Source organism: Drosophila bipectinata, chromosome 4 (assembly GCF_030179905.1).
Source record: "Drosophila bipectinata strain 14024-0381.07 chromosome 4, DbipHiC1v2, whole genome shotgun sequence".
In the NCBI taxonomy this organism is placed as follows: domain Eukaryota; kingdom Metazoa; phylum Arthropoda; class Insecta; order Diptera; family Drosophilidae; genus Drosophila; species Drosophila bipectinata.
The window spans coordinates 13,309,979-13,324,461 of record NC_091740.1 but is presented as its reverse complement, the minus strand read 5'-3'; the positions used below and the strand labels follow the sequence as shown (position 1 = coordinate 13,324,461).

The 14,483-nt window shown below is 37.0% G+C and overlaps 1 long non-coding RNA gene across 1 annotated transcript; it reads right to left on the bottom strand.

Moving 5' to 3' along the window:
• Positions 1-4,223: 4,223 nt before the first annotated feature.
• Positions 4,224-7,195, bottom strand: LOC108128726 (uncharacterized). Its single transcript, XR_011443513.1, has 4 exons — positions 6,385-7,195; positions 6,244-6,322; positions 4,473-6,105; positions 4,224-4,413 (listed from the first exon to the last, which is right to left on the bottom strand). It is a non-coding gene; the product is annotated as an uncharacterized lncRNA (long non-coding RNA).
• Positions 7,196-14,483: the final 7,288 nt, after the last annotated feature.

Here is a 14,483-nt window from a genome sequence, read left to right as displayed (position 1 = left end):
CTGATGGAATGAGCTTATGGGATGGTGCAACTAACCAATCGGGGTCTGGCAGGCGTATCGAATACTATCGAAAAATAGCATTAAAGCATAGAAAAGTTAAACGAACAAAGAAAATTTAAAAACTGGATATTTTGATAAGTTACCTGTTATACCAATTGGGATTCGTGCTTTATCGTCTTGGCTGAGAAAAAAAACTTCTCTTGGCCCCAGGAAAGATGCCACTTCTTCTAGATGGTGAAGAGTTGCACTTGCAAATGTTGCATCACTATGACTTTTATGTAGATCGGTTTGTGCCTTTGCTAATTTTACAGGTACAGTATTTACGTGTCTTTTTCCTTCGGAGGTGTTACTTCTTTTCGGCAACAATCTTAAATACCTGACTATCATCCAAATCGTTATGGATAGTTTCAAAAGTCTCTTGCTTGATTTTGCAAATCGAGAGTATTTTTGTCAGGAAATGCTGCTTTGTACTTTGAAAATAAATCTTGGTATAATTTATTTTTATCCATTGTAGAGGCTGAAAAAGGTACATTGTCAAGTTTATAAATATATATTTTTTGAATTTTTAGTAAAATAATAAATTAATAAAATACTTACAATAATATAACCTGCAAAATACTAGTCAAATGAAAACAGGAACGTTCGTGGTGTATTACCTGGACATGTACTGCATTTGTGTAACATGAGTCATTCATATGGCTTTATGCCATCCATAAACTTTTTGCAACCGATAAATTGTAACATGAATTACTAATCACTCAATCAATTCATCGAAACCAATGAAAATCAATTTGTCAGCTGTTGTTGTTGATGTACATACATAAATGTAGATTTAATATGGCTATGTTAAACTTCGAAAAGAAATAGAGATGGCAGCAATGCCAAAATATATATTTTTTTTTTTTTTTAAACGTGGCTTGTATTGCTTAAATCTTTTCTTCCTGAGCTTAACAAGAGGTGTATCAAATCTTATATTTTTAACTTAACTTACAGTCATATTGACTGATACAGAGTTAGACGGCCCTAAAAATCGATTGCTGAGTTGGGAGGTCGTTGCGTCTTAGGCGGGATACGCTAGAAGCCCTAGTCGATCCCCGAGCGAGAAAATTTGGGTACAAATGATAGTTCTTAAGATTTTTGATTGTGCGCGGTGTATGATGTCTATGTTGCTGCTGCTCGGGTTCCCCCACAGCTGTGCGCCATACATCTAGAATGGCTTTAGGACTGAGTTGTACAGTAGTAACTTGTAGACCAGGCACATTGGCTATCGTGAGTTTATGATCCAGTGGAGGCTGCTGGCTTTCAGGTTTAGGTGCATCTTCTTGCATTCGATGTGCTTACGCCAGGTAAGTCGTCTATCAAGGTGGACGCCAAGGTACGTTACGTCGTTAGCTTGAGGGATCTGCATACCGTTAAGTAAAAGCGGAGGGCATGTTTGTCTATTAAGAGTAAACGTTATATTTTTACACTCTTGTTCGTTTATTTTAATAAGCCAGTCGGACAGTCACCTTTCCACTATTATAAGATGATTATCCAGTTGGGTTGTTGCCTGCGTTAGGAATCTGGAGCGACTAAGGATAGAGGTATCGGCGGCGAACGTTGACGTTATTAGTTGTGCGCTCGTAGGAATATACGCAGTATACAAAACATATAGACACGGGCCGAGTGCGCTTCCTTTTTGTTTTACCGGTCTTTCAGAATTTGGAAATGGCTTGTGCATCAATAAGAGCATCAGCTAGCATTCCTGTATTCATCATAAAGCTTAGAGGCCCAGACGACCGAGGGGCGCTCAAGAAACGATTTGTTAGTAAATATTAAGCTATTTCTCAATTATTAAGCTAGGAGGAGTTAGTAAGAAAATTTAAAATTCTATATTTTAAATTTGAGGGACAGGAAAGAGATGTTATAGAGTAGAGACCATTGTAGTTCGAACATAATACCCTAAAAGGATCATGCAGTGCATATGTCGAACTACAACGGCTAAGGAACAGAGGACTAAAGTTTCGAGTCCTTCTATTAGGAATGTTAAATTTTAAGCGTTTTAGTAAATGCTGGCTAACTACATACGTAGATACGTAGAATACGTAGCTTGCAGAGGGCAAGAACGATAAAAAGACATATGCTTGCATTTTGATCCATTAAGTATTAGATCATTAGCTAAACACCATTCTTGAAAGTTATCAAGGTCAGACTGAAGACTGCATTGGGCAGAGATGTTTATGTACTGAAGACAAAGCTTTACATCATCTGCATACATGAGTACTAGAGAGTTCGTTATAGCAGGGGCCAAGTCATTTATAAAAAGCGTGAATAATAGCGGGCCAAGATGACTTCCTTGAGGGACGCCAGATGTAGCACGGACCAGACGGGACTGTATGTTTTTAAATAAGACTCATTGTGTCCTTCCATCTAGGTAGCTGGAGATCCACGTTAAGAGGTCTATAGGAAAACCCAGCATATTCAGTTTACTCAACAAGAGTGAGTGATTTTCAACAAGAGAAATTCTTACGAATTTTTCTCAGTTCTAGCCCTTGGGGTGGCCAGAGATATAAGCGGCTGCATTAATGTCGGCTGAGCAGGCTGAGGCAGATCGGAAACAGCGGATTTCTTACGGATGGCAGGCTGGGATGAGGAAATTGTCTTGTTACAAGACTTAATAGCACAGACAAGTTTAAATTCCATATTTTTTAATAAATAAAAAAAATTTATGTATAAAAAGTTAAAAAACACTATACCGTGAACCACTGTACCAAATAGGAAGCCGAAGCGGGAGCTTTGGAGAGTGCAAAGAAGAAATGCAGAAATACAGATAAGACGAGGAAGAAGCAGAGCTGAGCTATGCTTGGAATATAATTTAGACAAATTATTAATTCAACTCCAAATATACCACAGCACTCGCGAAGCGATACGGTTTAGGCTTTAAGATTCTTAAGATTCACAAGATTTAATTCACAAGTATGTAAACACCGGTTTGCCACTATTTATCATAAACGCAGTGCGCACAAAAATCACGACCGTTCGCTTAAGAGAAAGAGAGGGAAGTGATTAATTAATCAATATAAACATTAGCGATCTCATCGCTGAAAGCATTTTTTCTCGTTGTTGTTGATTTACGAAACCAGTCGCTGCACTTTTTTGATATTGTTGAATACTTTTTTTTTCCCGGAGCACAATACATACACGTCTGCATGCGACGCCGATTCGCGATCGAACTTGCAAAGCATAAAAGCATTAATGCCTGCTTGTAAGACTCTCCCAGGACATCGAAGCTGCATTTAGCTGCAAGACTGACAGAATAATTCCCGAGCAAAAGTTTAAGAGAAATGAGCCGCGCAATCAAGCTCTTTCTTTGATGCCTTTCAGGCCTCGATCGACACAATTTTCGACTTCCCAGAATTGATGCAGAAGCACGTCGAGCCGCTCATTCATCGTATCCTGGGCTTGACTTTATTGTGAAGCCTCCGTAGCTATAAGACCTCCGCTAAAAGTAGCCCCTTATGTGCGGCTAAAGATGGTGCAAAATCCAGCAATAATAAAGCACGCATATGAGAATTGAACTTGACGGATAGTTATCTTAACCTTGCAAGCTAAAATCTCATTTACATGAACCTGAAGAATGAATCGGCGATTGTTAAGCCTTTTATTTAACAAAATTCCAATTACGTCAATTCCAGTGACCGAACAGTTCGAGGGCGAAATGCTGCAAACAAGATCTCAGGCGCTGCAGCTTTTCTGCTGATGAAAGTACGATTGGAACACCAGCCACTTAGAATAACCTCCGCTAAGTTGGCGGGGAACAAGTTGAAGCGCTGAATCACCTCCTGGTCAATGGTGAACCTAGCCTCCCTCGCTAAGTCATTAAATTTATAGCGCAGCTGGCTTGTTTCCAACTTACCCTGTCACACATTTAGTATAGCCTCGGAAAGCCCCTCAACAAATTTTAAGGAAGCCTGCAAGCCCACCAGATCTTTAAAAAGTACATACGCATTCTGGCTCAAAAACCTGTAGCCTTCCAGAAGAAGCTTAGTCCACAGTTTACAAGAAAGGGTTATTCATGTTTATACCCTAGCAGAGGGTGCAACGCATTGAAGGAGACATCTCCGTAGAGCTGGAAAACAATCGATGTCTGGGACCATCGATGTTTTCGATGTTTTTGAAAGTAAACATCGATGAAACATCGATGTTTTCAGTTAAAACACAAAAATAACAATTAACAAGTTTTTATTTTTTGAGATCACTATTCTTGTTTAGGAACAACAGTTTATCGACTATGTTTGGTTTCAGAGCGCATCTCCTGTCGGACACGATCTATCCAGCTTTGCTGAATGCTCGTTCTGAAGCGCAAGAAGATGATGGCACGCATAACACCTTTTTAGCCAGCATTGCTAAGGCCGTGGTATCCTTTGTATGCTCCTAAAATAAAGAGAAAATATTTTTTACACCCATGCTACATATATTTAATTTTTTATTACCTTCCAATATTCAAGTGGATTTGCTTCTTCTGCTTCATGCGATACTTCAAAATATTGGCGGAGAATTATAATAGCGTGAGCTTTGTTAGATTTCACCTTGCCTTCCAGTTTCTTGCTCATAAACGAGAAGCGTTTTTGTTGTGGTGGTGCTGGCTGTGGACAGTTTTTGATAAGTATGTAGACACTTCCAGCTCCAAGGTTTTTGCTGCCTGCTCAGCATTTGATGGCTGCAGGAATCCATCCTTTTTGAACCGTGGGTCCAACAAGCCTTGTTGCTGTTCGCGTCTCATACGGTGAAAACCGTTCTGGCATTCGGACCTTGAGATAATCCACTACTTGTTTCGCCTCTGGAGATATGAACGATCCCATTTCCGACACTTTTTGGCGCAACTCGCAGCATGTTGGGATATTAAGTGATATAGTCACTTTCGTATCTCCAGAAATGGATACCGTTGCATCCTGAAATGCATTCAGTATCTCAACCAATTTAGGAGAGTGATTTCGTCTGCGGTAAACGGCGGTAGTGACTTTGGAGTTTTTAAAAGAACCTTTGAGATGGATTCGTTTGTCTCCAGGATACGCTGAATCATGAAAAGCGCACTATTCCAGCTGATAGTATCAGCAATGTTAATAGCTGAATGGTTTGTAGGGGAAGCTAGTTGATTTGTTGACAAAATTTTTGATGCAAGCTCAAAAGATGTGGTTACATAATGACAGGTAATTGTTAAATATGATTCATTTGCTCTTGATGTCCAGCCATCTATTGTCAATGCGACGCTTTCTATATGCTCTAAATCTGGTTTTAAAGTATCTTTTAAATTGTTGTATTCATTTTTTAACAGTACGTTTCGCAAGTGAGTCTTACTAGGCATTTTGTAACGTGGATCAAGCTCATGAATCAACCGGCGTCTTTGTCGGTAACTATGCAAAAGAATTTCCCTAGTAAGCCCCATTCAGCTACAACATTACTGATAGTATCAGCAATGTTAATAGCTGAATGGTTTGTAGGGGAAGCTAGTTGATTTGTTGACAAAATTTTTGATGCAAGCTCAAAAGATGTGGTTACATAATGACAGGTAATTGTTAAATATGATTCATTTGCTCTTGATGTCCAGCCATCTATTGTCAATGCGACGCTTTCTATATGCTCTAAATCTGGTTTTAAAGTATCTTTTAAATTGTTGTATTCATTTTTTAACAGTACGTTTCGCAAGTGAGTCTTACTAGGCATTTTGTAACGTGGATCAAGCTCATGAATCAACCTTTTTAACCTTACATTATTAACCACATTTAATGGCAAGACATCGGACGCGACCATATTTAATACAAGCTTGTCAATACGTTTTTTTTTCTGACTTATTTAAGTAAAGGGTGTCACGCTCTAGGAACTTTGTCAAACTTTTTTCCTTTTCTAGAGGTTGCTCTTTTAGTAGCGCAGGATGAATACGCTTCAGGGTATCCATGGGGTTAGTGGTATTTCCACCAGTTTTGTACTGCTTACCGCACTGGTTGCAAATCGCCGTATTGCTATCTTTGCATTTTTTAAATACCTGCCAAACCATCGATGTTTCTCTTTTGCGCTTTGTTGCATGCTGTCCATCGTCGTCATTTTCTTTATTGCTAGTTGATGTTACTAAAATAATAAAAATAAAAACAGCATGCAATGAGTATATGCATAAATACCGGCCTTTTCAATGCGTTTGCATACCAATACATACGCATGAATACATTTTCACTTGTATGCAAAGAGTAATTTTGAAACAATACTTACTTTTCACAAACTTGTCCATTTTGTAGCACCACGCCTACAACGAACACCACCACTTGCTTGCGAGGTATTCAAATTTTCACTACATGTGATTAAATATTTAATATAATTAAAATAATGCACCACAAAACCCACTTTACTTACACGTTGTCCTCAATGCACAGAATTAATGAATGAATAGTGGCCAACGAACCATCGATGTTGAGAAAATTTCAAAAACATCGATGGTATCGATAGTTCCATCGATTGTTTTCCAGCTCTACATCTCCGACCCTATAAAGTATATATATTCTTGATCAGAATCATCTCCTGGGTTGATATGAGCATGACCGTCTGTCTGTTTCTACGCGAACTAGTCTCTCAGTTTTAAAGCTATCGTCTTGAAACTTTGGACACACCCTTCTTTCCTTTGCACGCAGTATATAAGTCGGAACAGCCGGATCGGCCGACTAAATCATACAGCTGCCATATAACAGATTGCTCGCAAAGTTATAACACGACACGAGAGCTATTTTTGGCATTAAAACATTACGACATTTTGGCATTAAAACATTACGACGTGCCAAATTTCATAGGGATCGGCCGACTATATCTTATAGCTGCCATATAACTGAACGATGACCCAATTAAAATGACCCAATTTTCGTTTTTTTGAAGATAGAAAACTGAAACTTAGTACAGATTTTTTTTTTGGTCAGTTAATTTAAGCAAATTTCATTAGGATCGGCCGACTATATACTATAGCTGCCATATAACTAAACGATCGGAAATGGTATTTGATAGAAATATCAACTCTCGTATTTTTGAAGATAGAAGGTTGGGAGTTTTTTTTTAGATTTTTTATTTTAATTATTTGGTTTTATTATGATGTAATCATAAGGACCGGCCAACTATATCCGATGCTTGCGATATTTATCCGGCTTTAACTGCAAGGGTATATCAACTTCGGCTCCGCCCGAAGTTAGCTTTCCTTTCTTGTTTAATATTATTTTCGATTTATTTTATTTAAGGCGCGGCGACTTTTGACACTATATAAAGAGACTGGAACACTTTGTTGCAGTGTTTACATTATCCAAAGTCCCAGTCATAAACCCTAAGTGGCCGAAATATGAACCGATCGTTATGGCTTAGCCCGCACACAGAAAGTGCTAGAGTCAGCATAATCGTAACAAACGGTCAGCATATGCATACCCCTCGCGCCTCCACTTGAGAGCGCATAACAACGTATATTATTATATTCCTTTATACATAAGTACATAGCCGTCTCTCTGCCGCCGCCTGCGAGCAGCGCTGCTACGAGACTTAGCCTTACTTAGACTTAAGAAATATTGTAAAAGAACAGAGACACTTTGATCGTTGGAGCGGCACCTCAGCTGCTCCTTCTAAATAAAAATCCAACTAAAACTAATCCCCTGGAGTTATCCTATGACATGGCGACCGTGACAGCGATGGAAGGACATCTAAGGATTAAAAGGATATACCAACAAGGATATACCCAGGAGGATACATATAGTCAAAAAAAAATGGATAAACTGGAAAATGCAAAATAAATCGACAAAAAAATGAAATCTGAGTGAGTAGAGTGAAAGCAATGGGCAATCGCGGAGGAGTTGCGAAAAAAATGAAAAAAAGAGTAGCACACCTAAAGTGGCTACTCTACGTAAACACTCCACCTCCCGCGTGGGCTACGGCCCAAAAACTTCAAACAGAACTAGATTTTCTGAAAGAAGAATTAATAAGCAACAAGAATAAAATCCCAAAAATTGCCACCACTCACTCAGTACCTATAAAGAAAATTAATGAAAAATAACAAAGCCTCCACCACCAAAGCCATTACGGAAACTAAAAAAGACGTGCCCGAAGGATTACCCTGGACCACTGGACAGCTCCCACTGCAACCACACCTGTGCGAGGACCAGCACCGGTAACGCCTGAGTCCAAAAGGCCCCGGGCAGCAGCAGCAGCAGCAGCAAACAGAGTGCGGAAATACGCCACCTCCTGCGCCACCGAGGGAACGTCAGCGTAGCCAAACCGGCGACGACCAGCTGACGTGGAAAAAAAAAAGGAAATCAACTGAGGAGAAACATTTTTTTTAACCCATGCACTGCGTTGCATAATTTTTTTGATTGCACTGCGATGCATATTTTTTTTATATAATATAATATTTTTTTGAAAAATTGAGCGGAACCTCTTTTGCACCATTTGAAAGTATGGCCCGTATAGCTGTACAAATAATAGGTAGGAAAAAATGTTAGATAAAAACTTATATTTAAAAAAAAATTTTTTTAACTTAAAGGAAAAAATAGCATAAATTCCTAAAATTTATTTAAAATTCTAATTCCTTTCTAATGAAAAAAAAAATTATAAATAAAAAATCCTAAAATTTATGAAACATTTTAATACCCTTTTAATGAGAAGTAATAGCATAAGTAAAACAGATCAAATAAATGATTCTGACTATTACTTCCCAGAAAAATTAAGTAAAAGTACAAAATATGTCTCAGAGAAAACGTACAAGTCTCTAACTCAGAATAAACCCATTCAAAAGAATACGGTTAGGAAGCACGTTGAAATATTAGTAGAGTGCTTTAATGAAGCGCGTATGCTAATACATGATCATAGGGAAAGATTAAATCAAGATCATTGGTCACAGGTATCGAAACTTTTGATACGACTACAATCTAATTTAATATTTATTAAACAAAAGTTCAGTTTAGAAATATCATTACCAACCGTTCTAAACACTCCAATAGCAGTTGACACTGCACCTGACTCGGAATCAACAGAAACGAAAGAATCTGAGTCAGAAGAGCTTCCCAAAGTAAACCCCAAAATGGAAGATTAAGATTTAAATAATCTTACTATTCCGGCGGTATACACTGATCTGGATAACTCTACAGATTCAGATACTTCGAGTGTCATAGAATACAAAATAGATAAATCCATCACAATGGCACAGTCAAATATTGATTTTATTAATACAGCATCTAAGCTTATACCAGTTTTTGATGGTAAGGCTGAAAATTTAACAAGTTTCATTGATGCTTTACAAATAATACAATCAATAAAAGGCGAGCACGAAGAATTAGCTATTTCCATTATTAAAACAAAGCTAAAAGGTGTCGCCAGGAATCTAATCGGTAATGAAACTACAATTACTGAGGTGATTTCCAGACTAAGAAGCAACGTCAAAGGCGAAACTGTTGAGGTATTATCAGCGAAGCTGATGAATCTACAGCAGCGCAATAAAACTGCTAACCAATACACACAAGAAATTGAGCAGATGACGAAAGCTTTAGAAGGTGCATATATATCAGATGGTTTATCTTTAGAGCTAGCCAGGAATTATTCCATGCAGCATGCAGTCAAAGCAATGACTAAAAACTGCACAATCGATAAGGTAAAACTTATCATGCAAGCTGGAACATTCAGTACGATGAACGAAGCCGTTTCCAAATTTGTTAATAGTTGCACTGAAGCAACTGGGCAGTCAAACACTGTCCTATATTATAAGAATTATCCACAGCGCAGATCAAATCGCGGACGTGGCAGTTATAGAGGTAGTTTTCGTGGTAATCACAATAACTACAACAACGGTAATTATAACAACAATTATCAGAATAACAATATTTATCAGAATAACAATAGAGGGCGAGGCCCATATAGAGGAAACTATAGAGGCAGTGGTAACTCAAACCGAGGCCACAATAGCAATAACCAAGGCAATGTAAGAATGACACAAAATAATAACCAAAACACATCGGAAAACTCCCAAAACCCTTTAAATATTCAACAATAAATGAAGTGAGAGTTCACACCATTAATCTCAGCCAAAATATATTCGTTTCATTTTTTAATGTAGCTACAGGGAAAGAACTTATATTTTTAATAGACACAGGTGCAGACATTTCCATTCTAAAAGAAACTTCGGATAATTTCCGAAACATCCAAAATGATTACATCATAGACATAAAAGGCATAAGTCAAGAAATAATAAAATCCAAAGGTTTAGTTTCTGTAGAGATACAGACCACCAACTACATAATTCCACACGATTTTTATATTCTAAATTCACATTTCCCAGTTCCATGCGATGGAATAATAGGCATCGACTTTATCAAAAAATAAAACTGTCAATTAGACTTCAAGCCATCTGAAGATTGGCTTATAATTAGACCCAATAATTTAAAATTCCCAATTAAAGTACCAATAGCTCATAGTTCTGGCAATAATTCAATACTTCTGCCAGCAAGATCCCAAGTTATTCGGAAAATTGAACTTAATTCAACAGCAGACAGTGTATTAATTCCAAATCAGGAAATTCAACATGGTATTTACGTTGCAAATACCACAGCAACATCCAATAATGCCTTCATAAGACTATTAAACACAACAAATACCGACCAAGTAGTGAGTACAGATAATCTAACATATGAATCACTTTCGAACTACGATGTAGTCAACACAAATCCAGACAATAGAAAAAAATCCGTACTATCACAACTATCAAAAAACTTCCCTCCTCAGTTCAAGTCTCAGCTTACTAGCCTATGCACCCAGTATAGCGATATATTCGGATTGGAAACCGAATCAATAACCACAAATAATTTTTACAAACAGAAACTGAGATTAAAAGATGATGAACCAGTTTATATAAAGAACTATCGAAGCCCACATAGTCAGGTGAATGAAATACAAAAACAAGTAGAAAAATTAATCTCAGACGGGATTGTCGAACCGTCAGTATCCGAATATAATAGCCCATTGTTACTTGTTCCTAAGAAATCATCCCCCGGATCAAATGCAAAGAAATGGCGATTAGTAATTGACTATCGCCAGATTAATAAAAAATTACTATCTGATAAATTCCCATTACCTAGAATTGATGATATTTTAGATCAACTAGGTCGAGCAAAATACTTTTCATGTCTTGACTTAATGTCAGGATTCCATCAAATTGAACTAGAAAAAGGTTCAAGAGATACAACGATTTTTTCAACGAGCAACGGCTCATATCGCTTCACGCGATTACCCTTCGGATTAAAAATAGCTCCTAATTTGTTTCAGAGAATGATGACTATTGCGTTCTCTGGTCTAGATCCTTCTCAAGCGTTTATTTATATGGATGACTTAATAGTAATCGGTTGTTCCGAAAAACATATGCTTAAAAACTTAACAGATGTTTTTGAGAAATGTAGGAAATTCAACCTAAAGCTACATCCAGAAAAATGTTCATTTTTTATGCATGAAGTGACTTTTCTAGGTCATAAATGCACTGATAAAGGAATACTTCCAGATGACAAGAAATACGATGTCATTATGAACTACCCAGTTCCGCACGACGCGGACAGTGCTAGACGTTTTGTAGCATTCTGTAACTATTATAGACGCTTTATAAAAAATTTCGCCGATTATTCACGGCACATAACAAGATTATGTAAAAAGAATGTTCCTTTTAAATGGACGGATGAGTGTGAAAATGCATTCCAATACTTAAAAACAAAGCTTATGGAACCTACCTTGCTACAATACCCAGATTTCACTAAAGAATTCTGCATAATAACAGATGCAGGTAAGCAAGCATGTGGAGCGGTTTTAACTCAAAATCATAATGGTCTCCAACTTCCCATTGCATACGCATCAAGAGCATTTACAAAAGGTGAAAGTAACAAATGTACTACTGAGCAGGAATTAGCTGCAATTCACTGGGCGATATTATATTTTAGACCATATACATATATATGGAACACATTTCTTAATAAGAACAGACCATAGACCTTTAATATACCTTTTCTCAATGACCAACCCCAGTTCTAAACTGACACGTATGAGGCTCGAACTAGAAGAATACGACTTTACAGTCGAATATTTAAAGGGAAAAGATAATCATGTAGCTGATGCGTTAGTGACCTTGCAAAGTAGTGACCTTGCAGATAAAAAATATGTTATGTTTATTTAAACAAGGCAGAAAAATTACTGCAAGATACGATGTTAGCGATTTATATACTAATGGAGTTATTGATTTAGATCAATTTTTCCAAAGGCTTGAAATGCAAGCCGGTATACATAAAATCAGCCAACTCAAAGTGGCACCGTGGGAAAATATCTTTGAATATACTTCAATAGATAAATTTAAATTAATGGGCAATAAAATATTGAAAACATTAAGAGTAGCGCTACTCAACCCGGTGACCCAAATAACAAATTTAAAAGAAAAAGAAGCAATTTTGTCTACATTTCATGATGATTCAATTCAAGGAGGTCATACTGACATATCAAAAACTTTGGCCAAAGTAAAAAGACACTATTACTGGAAAAGCATGTCTACAGATATAACTGAGTACGTAAGAAAATGTCAAAAATGCCAGAAATCAAAAATAACTAAACACACAAAGACCCCTTCAACAATTACAGACACACCAATAAATGCATTCGACAGAGTGATAGTGGACACTATTGGTCCACTGCCAAACCAGAAAATGGCAATGAGTATGCAGTCACTTTAATATGTGATTTAACTAAGTATTTAGTTGCCATACCTGTTCCGAATAAAAACGCCAATACTGTCGCTAAAGCAATCTTTTATCCTGAAATACGGTCCAATGAAGACGTTCATTACGGACATGGGAACAGAATATAAGAATTCAATTTAGACGATTTGTGCAAATATTTAAATATTGAAAATATTACATCCACAGCACACCACCACCAGACAGTTGGAACAATAGAAAGAAGTCATAGAACTTTCAATGAATACATACGATCTTACATATCGGCTGATAAAACTGATTGGGACGTATGGCTTCAATATTTTGTCTTCTGATTCAACACGACCCCCTCTATGGCACATACATATTGTCCATACGAGCTAGTATTCGGTAAAACAAGTAATTTGCCAAAACATTTTAATAGCATAGATAGTGTAGAAGCACTATATAATATAGATGACTATGCTAAGGAGAGTAAGTATAGATTAGAAGTAGCCTATAAAAGAGCTAGAGTTATGTTAGAAGCAAATAAGAATAGAAATAAACTACTATACGATCATAAAGTAAGGGATATAGATATATCAGTAGGTGACAAAGTTTTATTAAAAAACGAGACAGGTCATAAGTTAGATCCTAAATATACAGATCCGTATATAGTAACGGAAATAGGAGATAGAGATAAAATAGTAATAAAAAATGATAAACATAAAAAACATACAGTTCATAAGGATAGATTAAAAATCTTTATTTCATAAATTGCACTTTGTATGGCCATACAAAGACACACATACATAGATAAATAAATACACATATTCTTTTAATAATTTCATTTTCTATGATTCTCACAACATAAAACAAAAAAAAGTAAAAAACAAGAAAGGAAAGCTAACTTCGGGCGGAGCCGAAGTTTATATACCCTTGCAGTTAAAACCGGATATATATCGCAAACATCGGATATAGTTGGCCGATCCTTATGGTAATAGGAATATATACTCCAATTTATTACAATACAAAATCTAAAAAAAGTCCCAAGCTTCTATCTTCAAAAATACGAAAGTTGATATTTCTACCAAATACCATTTCCGATCGTTCAGTTATATGGCAGCTATAGGATATAGTCGGCCGATCCTAATGAAATTTGGTAGGTTGGATCAACTGACCAAAAATAGAGTCTGTACTAAATTCCAGCTTTCTATCTTCAAAAACACGAAAGTTGGGTCATTTCCGATCGTTCAGTTATATGACAGCTATAGGATATAGTCGGCCGATCCTTATGAAATTTGGCATGTCGTATTATTTTGCCAAAAATAGCTCTCACCTAAAATTTGAACTTTCTAACTCTAAAAATACCAAAGTTATACCATTTCCGATCAATCAGTTATATGGCAGCTATAGGATATAGTCGGCCGATCCGGGCCGTTCCGACTTATATACTGCGTGCAAAGGAAAGAAGGGTGTGTGCAAAGTTTCAAGACGATAGCTTTAAAACTGAGAGACTAGTTTGCGTAGAAACAGACAGACGGACAGACAGACAGACGGACAGACGGACAGACGGACATGCTCATATCAACTCAGGAGGTGATCCTGATCAAGAATATATATACTTTATAGGGTCGGAGATGTCTCCTTCACTGCGTTGCACACTTTTGGACAAAATTATAATACCCTCTGCAAGGGTATAACAAGAAAGGAAAGCTAACTTCGGGCGGAGCCGAAGTTTATATACCCTTGCAGTTAAAACCGGATATATATCGC